The 8,023-nt window shown below is 47.0% G+C and overlaps 1 long non-coding RNA gene across 1 annotated transcript in view; it reads left to right on the forward strand.

The window, feature by feature from the left end:
- Positions 1-7,611, forward strand: part of LOC122204221 — a 7,637-nt gene extending 26 nt beyond the window's left edge. The window contains exons 1-3 of the long non-coding RNA XR_006195562.1: positions 1-43; positions 4,517-4,736; positions 7,070-7,611. The exon at positions 1-43 is cut by the window's left edge and continues 26 nt beyond it. This is a non-coding gene — a long non-coding RNA (uncharacterized LOC122204221). The remainder of the gene's footprint in view (positions 44-4,516; positions 4,737-7,069) is intronic.
- The last annotated feature ends 412 nt before the right edge of the window (positions 7,612-8,023 follow it).

An 8,023-nucleotide genomic window follows, 5' to 3' on the forward strand; every position in this document is an offset into this window, starting at 1 on the left:
GAAGCCCACTGTTAAGCTAAGGCCATCTTGAAGAGAGAGGAAGGTAACAAGGGCTAGTGTTGGCGCCATCTTGAGAAGGACGGAATGTGGCTTTCAGAATGATGGACGCCATCTTGAATGGGGAGGATTGGGTGCTGGGATGGCGCCATCTTGGGGAGGGCACCGTGAGCACAATTGTTCTTCCTATTGAAAAGAAAGGTGGGCTGGTAAGGATTGGAAAGATCTAAATGAAGACCTGCTGTACGACTGGCACTGTTTGGTGCTTCTTACACTTTAACTTATTTCTCACAAAAGCCATATGTGATACGGATTATTATATTAATCTTGGTAGAAATAACAATAATAGCTAACATTAATACAGCGCTTATTATATACCACTTTACATATTTCAGCTGTTTTGGGTCACCTGGATGGCTCAGTAGGTTTAGCGTCCGACTCTTAATTTCACCTCAGATCATGATCTCAGGGTCGTGGGATCCAGCCCCACGATGGACTCCAAGCCAAGCATGTTTAAGATTCTCTCTCCCCACTCCCTTCTCCATACCCCTCTCCCCCGTTCCTGTGCTCTCTCACTAAAATACCAAAAAAAAAAAAAAAAAAAAAAAAAATGCTGTACACATATTTCAGCTAGTAAGAACATGAACTCCAGAGGCCAGTTTCCTGGCTTCCAATCACACTGGCTATGTAACTTTGGAACTTTGGAAAAGTTACTTAACTTCTGTGTCAGTTTTCAAATGGGAAGAAAATAGTATGTACTTCATGGGATTTAATGAGGATTATATAAGTTAAATGAGCTAAGTTTGATACAAATATTAATGATTGTGGAGTGCGTGGGTGGTTCAGTCAGTTGAGCATCTGACTCTTGGTTTTGGCTTAGGTCATGATTTCACGGTTCCGTTTGAACCCTGCATTGGGCTCTACTGTTGACGGCACAGAACCTGCTTGTCTGTCTCCCTTGCTCACTCTCTCTCTCAAAAATAAATAAATAAACTTAAAAAAACATATTAATTATAACAATAGACTAATGACCTCCCCTGCCAAAGATGTCCATCCTTTAATCTGCAGGAACTGTTCATATGTTTCCTTATATGGCAAAAGGGAATTTGCAGATGTGATTAAATTAAAGATCTTGATATGGGGAGATTATCTAGGTGAACCCAACGTAATCAAAATGTCCTTATAAGGGAGGCAGAAGGATCAAAGACCATGTGCCAAGGAACGCAGGCAGCCTCTAGAAGGAAAAGACAAATCCTCCACTAGAGCCTCTAGAAGGAATGCAGCACCACTGACACTTAGACTTTAGGCTTATAGTGATTCTGCATGACCTACAGTTCAACTCATTCTGACCTTATGTAACTGGAGATAGCCTCATATTCCACAGGATAAGGGCTGCGTGCTGTAAGACTGCCCCCACTTCAGATGCCAATTCCAAGCCCAGTCTATCACCTATGCTTCTAAATTGGAGGTTCCAATCACCCCTTCCTTGGGTTTGATCAATTTACTAGAGCAGCTTACAGGCTCAGAGAACATGTTACTTATCAGATTACCAGTTTATATTATAAAAGGGTATAACTCCAGAACAGCCGGTGGGAGGTGGGATGGGGGGGTGGGGGGGTGGGGGGCGGGGAGGAGATGCATAAGGCAAAGTATGTGGGAAGGGAGATGGAGATCCCATGCTCACTCTGAGTGATTGGTTCAAATGGAACCATGAAATCATGACCTGAGCCAAAACCAAGGGTCAGACCCTCAACTGAGTCACCCAGGTACCCCACAATCATTAATATTTTTATTAACCTCCACAAATCTCTTCATGTTCACCAATCTAGAAGCTCTCCGAATCCTGTCTTTTTTAGAGGATTTTATGGAATCTTCATTACATAGGCATGATTGAATCGTTGGCCACTAGTGATTAAAGTCAATCTCCAGTTCCTATCCCCTCCCTGGAGGTCAGAGGGTGAGACTGAAAGGTTCTGCTTCTAGCAACCAGCTCCTACCCTTAGGTGCTTTCCAAAAGTCACTCACCAACAGAACAAAGGACACCTTTACTGTTGTCTTCCCTTAGGAAATTCCAAGGGTTTTAGGAGCTCAGTGCCAGGAACTGGGATGAAGACCAAATATATATTTATTACAAATCACAATATCACACCTTGTAAGGCTTATTTCAGACTTCTGACCTCCAGAACCATAGGAGAATTTGTATTGTTTTAAGCCCAACAATTCATTATGAAATGGCTTAAAAGCACAAAGTTGAGGGTTGCCTGGGTGGCTCAGTCAGTTAAGCATCCGACTTTGACTCAGGTCATTATCTTGTGGTTCATGAGTTTGATCCCCACACCAGGCCCTATGCTGACAGCTTGGAGCCTGGAGGCTGCTTCGGATTCTGTGTCTCCCTCTTTCTCTGACTCTCCCCCACTTACACTCTGTCTCTCTCACTCTCTCTATATATACAATAAAGAAACTTAAAAAAAAATAATAAAAGCACAAAGTTGAAAAATCAAAATGGCTGTACTAATGGCCCAGAGAGGCTCGATTTCAAACTAAGTAATCCTTTTCCTCTCTTCCTCAAACCTCCCCTCCTCCCTTCTTAGCCTTTTCTTTCAGGAACCCTGTACCACCCTGACAACTGAGCTGGCAGTGCATACACAGTCCTGGCAAAACCAGCTAGATCCTGATGTCCCTATAAAACACCCCAGCCCCCAACTTTGGGCGGGCTTGCAGTTTTGCAGCCTCTTTTGTTCTGCAAAGCAATAAAGCTAATGTTCCTCTTTACTCCAAACTCTGTCTTCGAGTTATGTTTGCACTCTGAAGCACAGAGATTGATTTTTGATAACACTTACAATAGGAAACTGATAGAAAAGATTTTAGCAACAGCCCTACTGGATGTCGGTGATGTGTGATGATACTCTTTTCATGGGTTATCTGGTTTAATGCTTGAAATAATCCCAGAGGTGGGAGCTACTTATCTCCATTTTACAGAGGAAAAAAACGAGGTGCAAGAGGTTAAGTGACACCCCAGAGGGCCTTTGCAAGCTAGCAAGTGCTGGAGCCTTGAGTCAAAGAATAACTCAACGACATTGAGCTCATTATTTGCACTCTACTTACTTGTAAAGAGGGGAACCATCTAAAAATGGCTAGAAGAGGACTTCTATGAAAGAAAGAGGGGGAGAAGGAGAAGCCAAAGACAGACTGGAAACCATGAATTTTAGTTTCCTTGCCCAGTTGACCACTGGCAATGATGCCATTCAAAGGGTTCTGATCTTGGGCAGCTAGAAAGAAAGTAACTTTAGTTGTTTCCATAAACAGAAGACCTTGAGAGTTGAATTTACTCTTTGTAATGCCTTCCCTGGTCCTTTGCTGTCATCTCCATGCTCATTAGGCAAGTTTATGCCATCATCTTTATGAGAAGTTCTCACTAGAGGGGCATCCAGCTGATTTTAATTACCTCCCAAGCCGTTGAAATTACTAAGAAAGAGCCAGGGAGTCTCCTTGATTCCCCCCAGCCTCACACACTGCAAGGTCAGAGAAGCAGGGAAAGCTTAATCTTGGATGGACTGGAATGCCCTCTGAGGACACCACTGATTTTTCACATGTCTTGTTTCTTCAAATTCTTCCTTTGATGCTTTCCAAACGTTTGGGTCATCTAGAGTGGCCTTCAGCTACCTAATACAAAAATTGAGGCCACAGCCCTTATGTTCTTTACCGGGCCGTTCATCTTCACCCGGATCCCAGCCCGTGGACCTGGGTTCATTCTGGAAGAAAGAGGCAGACAGGGTGCTCTAGCCTGATGAGAGAGAGCCCAGGGCTTCCTCCAAAAAGCCTAGGACTTGGTCCCAACCACACCCCCTCAGCTACCTCGAGAACATCGCCTCACCCCTCTGTGCCTCAACACTCTTACCCAGGTGGGCACACAGGATGTTTGAGATCTAGAGCTCAGAAATGATTTGCAAGCTGACAGGTGCTGTGCACACATCACTTACAGGATACAGAAGTTTTGTTCAGTGCCAGTTTTCTCACAGCAGAAGGCACACGCTTGAAGACAGTCTGTGTTATGACGCTGCATATTTTGCAGTGTTCTGAGGTCCATTTTGTCCCCCTGCTGGGTCCCAAGGGAGGTGGGACTAGGTGGGAGACCAATTATCTTCTTCCTTCTCATCTCTTAGTAGGTTTTAATTGTCAAATCTCCTAGGTGCTTTAAGTAAGGGGGAGAGAGGAGACCTTCCAAAACATACAGAAGCTATTTCCCTGTGGACATGGCCACCAAACCATGCTCTTATTTTTAAAGGGGGCCCTGAAGTCATTTTCCAACACAAGGTCTCATAGAACCTTGGTTGCAGGCTGTAGCCTGTGCTTCTCCTGTAATGTTTTAATTGGCAGTTAAGTCAAGAGGTTTAATTTCATCCAGTCCCGGCTTTGGCATGTGTACAATTTTTCTATATATCCTGTTTCCTCAAACTAAAAATGTGTCTCTCCCCCATGCGTCCAGCCCATAGCATCTTAACCTTTGTTCTGTCTCCAGAACACCGTCTGTGATAGTAAATTACTCAGCAGTGGATGAATTAGCCAAACCCAATGTGTGAAAGAAGATTAGGAAATTAGGTTCTAAGCACAGGCACAGGATGGGGCTGAAAGATACCAAGACTTGTATCCTGGTTAACAAAGAAACTAACCTTTATTGGCATCAGGCATAAAATCTGCTGTTGGCAATATTTCACTGAATCCCCACAACAACCTCAAGAGTAAGTGCTGTTGTTATCCTTATTTTGTAGATGAGGAAACTGAGACACAGAGAAAGTAACTTGACCAAGGTCACCCAGCTATTCTTGGTCTCAGGATTTGAACCCAGCAGCCTAGTTCCACAACCTCACACTGTCCTCCCTTGGTGGATTTGGGACTGCATTAGCTTTGTGTTGATTCATTTATTCATTCATCCGTTTAAGTCTGTGGAGGAAGGGAGGAATTTTTACAAGAGCTGACCCCAGAATATTTCTGCAGGAGGCACCTGTCATTAGGTTATTGTAGGCAGAAGAGGCTGACCAGGTTAATGTCAGGAGGCCTGAAGGTGCACCCTGGGGTTGGACAAGGATCATGGTGGCCTGGAGAGCCCACCTGAGCTTTCAAATCTGGAATAACAGGACAGTGAATGGAACTTTTCCTGCTGCCTGGGAAATTGGTGGTGAGTCCACAGCTGAATACACGAGATACTAAGAATTCTATAGCCTGGAGAAAACCACCTATCACTGGGTCCTGACAGTTGCCCCCAACCTCAACCCAGTGGCTTTGAGGAGGAAAGGCAGAAGATGCCTTACTATGTTCAACTCACCACCGCCTCCCCCACTCCTCGCCGCCAGACCCACTGCTGAGAGGAGGCAGGGGAGCCTGAAGCCAAGTGAGGGAGGGGCTCCAGGGATGGGGCACAGAGGGCAAGACAGGGACCTGGCAATGTTTGAGTGGGATATCCCTCAGGATGTTGAAGGCCATGAAGTGGCGAAAAGCAGACCCTTCCTTTTGGCCCTGTGTTAGTTTCCCAGGCCCAAACCTGGTAGTTGGAAAACAATAGACATTGTCTCACATTTCTGGGGGCTGGAAGTCTGAGATAAAGGTGCCAGCAGGGCCACACTCCCTCTGCAGTCTGTTGGGGAATCCTTCCTTGCCTCTTCTTAGCTTCTGGTGGTTTGCTGGCAATCTTTGGCATCCCTTGGCTTGTAGATGCATCACTCCCATCCTCCATCTTTGCTCGGCATTCTCCCTGTGTCTCTGTCTTCACACAGCTGTCTTACAAGGATGATGGGCATATTGGATGAGGGGCCCGGCTTTCTCAGTATGACCTCATCATAACTAATTACATCTGTTAACGACCCTACTTCCAAAAAAGGTCACATTTTGAGATGCTGGGGTTAAGACTTCAATATATCATTTGATGGTGGGGACCCATTTCAACCCACAACGGGCTCCACTGCCGGTCTCGAAAAAGGACAACTTGTGGATCCACAGTGCCATCTGGGAGGAGGGAATCTGAGGCCTCCCTCCACTCCAGAGAGCCTGGGGTTACAAAATGCCTGAGGCATCATTAAGAAGTGCCAAAGAAAGGTGGCCAGATAGCCTGGCTGCAGAGATGGGACAAAAGGAAGTTGGTCGGTACGGTACATTTGCCCCCATCCGGGTCGGGCTGCTGGGAGGCCAGCTTGGGAAGACTGTCAATGATGCTGCTGAAATCACTCATCACCTGGCCTAAGGCCCAATTTGCAGGATTCTCTACCAGTAAAGCATCTTTAACCCTCTGGAAGCAAGTCACTGGTCAGCCCACTGTCCAGTGGTGCTGTACAAGTTTTAACTCATCAGATTTTTACAATAACCTAACGTCGTGGGGCCTGCCGCCATCTCATCTTACAGCTGAGGGAACCGAGGCTCAGGGACACACTGAGGCTGTGCAGGAGCTCCCAACCTCACACTCCTGCCTCTCCTATAAGATGGGGCTCCTGCACCTGTTTCTCCCCTAGGTCACCACCTTCTCTATGTCCTGCCTGCCGTCCCTGCTCTTCATGCATCCAGAGGTAGAAACAATCCGAGTTCCTTTATGGCCCCAAATCTGCTATGAGACTGTACGTGAAAGAAAGAGGCCCCTCATCACATTCCTTTTTACAGACATCACAGGGCATCACAGAGATCCTTATTGCAAACGCCCTGCTACCCAGTTTCATTTCCTGCGTAGTCTAGATGGACACAGATAGAGGCAGGGGGTGGGAGGCATGTGTGGGGAGGGTCTGTGAATCTCACAAGAGGGACCCTCATGATGGCTGCATCACATCTCTGCTGGATCCTGCAAGGGAGAGGCAGGGCGCAGGGAAGCCAGGCACCAACTTGGGTCCTGTGACATTGGCAGGAGGGACCTAGGGTCACGGTCTTAAAGGAGAAGGCAGGGTACAGAATAGGATCATTGAGGGAAGCTGCCTGGATGAACCAGGCTCCGGCACCCCAGCTCCATCTTCCTTCCCAGTGGTCACCCTCAAGATGACAGCACATAGGGAAGGGTGTTTATCCCTGCATTTGATATTCAATGCATGCCTTACAGGTGCCTGTTCTGTGCTGGGAATCGTGATGGCGCTCTGCATATGCTGTCGTCCTTCATCCTCCCCCAGCCCGGGAGATGGGATTCTTGTGTTCATTTTACAGACGAGCAGATGGAGGTTTGGAGAGTGAAGCTGACTCACAGCTGGTGGTGGAGCCAGAATTCAATCCAGCTGTGTCTGACTGCAAACACCCTGCTCTTTCTGCCCATTCCTCACCTACTCATTCATCCAACACGTCTATTTTTCACCTTTGCACATGCGCCAGCTATTGCGCCAGGTGCTGGAGAGACAGAAATAAATGACACAGACATGGTGCTTGTCCTCACGTCCTCAGGTTCCAGGGGGAAGTCAGATCCCTCCCTTCCCAAGTAACCAGCACATTACCACGTTGTAGATCGGGCTCATTGCCGTGATCACCAGTAATGGTGATGTGGTGTGGTAATGGAGAATCACAAGGTGGTGGAAGGGGATCTAATACACACTGTGTGATCAGGGAAGGTGTCTCTGAGCAGGTGACATTTAAGTTGTGCCTGGATAATTAGAAGAGCAGGGGGCAATACTTTTAAGGAAGAAGGAACAGCAAGTGCAAAGGCCCTGAGGTCTAAAAGAGGCCAGATGAAGGCAAGGGTGATTGGTACCGAGTGAGGGAAGGGGAGAGGATAGGATGTGAGGTAGGAGAGGTGGGCAGGATCCCGGTCCTGCAGGGCCTTGTAGATCAAAGGGTGGGGTGGGGGGTGTCCAGGATTTATCCTGGGGCAATGACAAATCTTTTCTCTCAAGGTGCTCACATTTTAGAGTGGGATTTTTTAACCTTGGTGCTGTTGACATTTTGGGCCAAGTGATTCTTTGTTTGGGGGACTGCCCTGGGCACTGTAGGATGTTTAGCAGCATCTCTGACCTCTACCCATTAGATACCAATGGCATTTCCTCACCCCACCCCACCCCACCCCACCCCA

This window comes from Panthera leo, chromosome A2 (genome assembly GCF_018350215.1).
Source record: "Panthera leo isolate Ple1 chromosome A2, P.leo_Ple1_pat1.1, whole genome shotgun sequence".
Lineage (NCBI taxonomy): Eukaryota > Metazoa > Chordata > Mammalia > Carnivora > Felidae > Panthera > Panthera leo.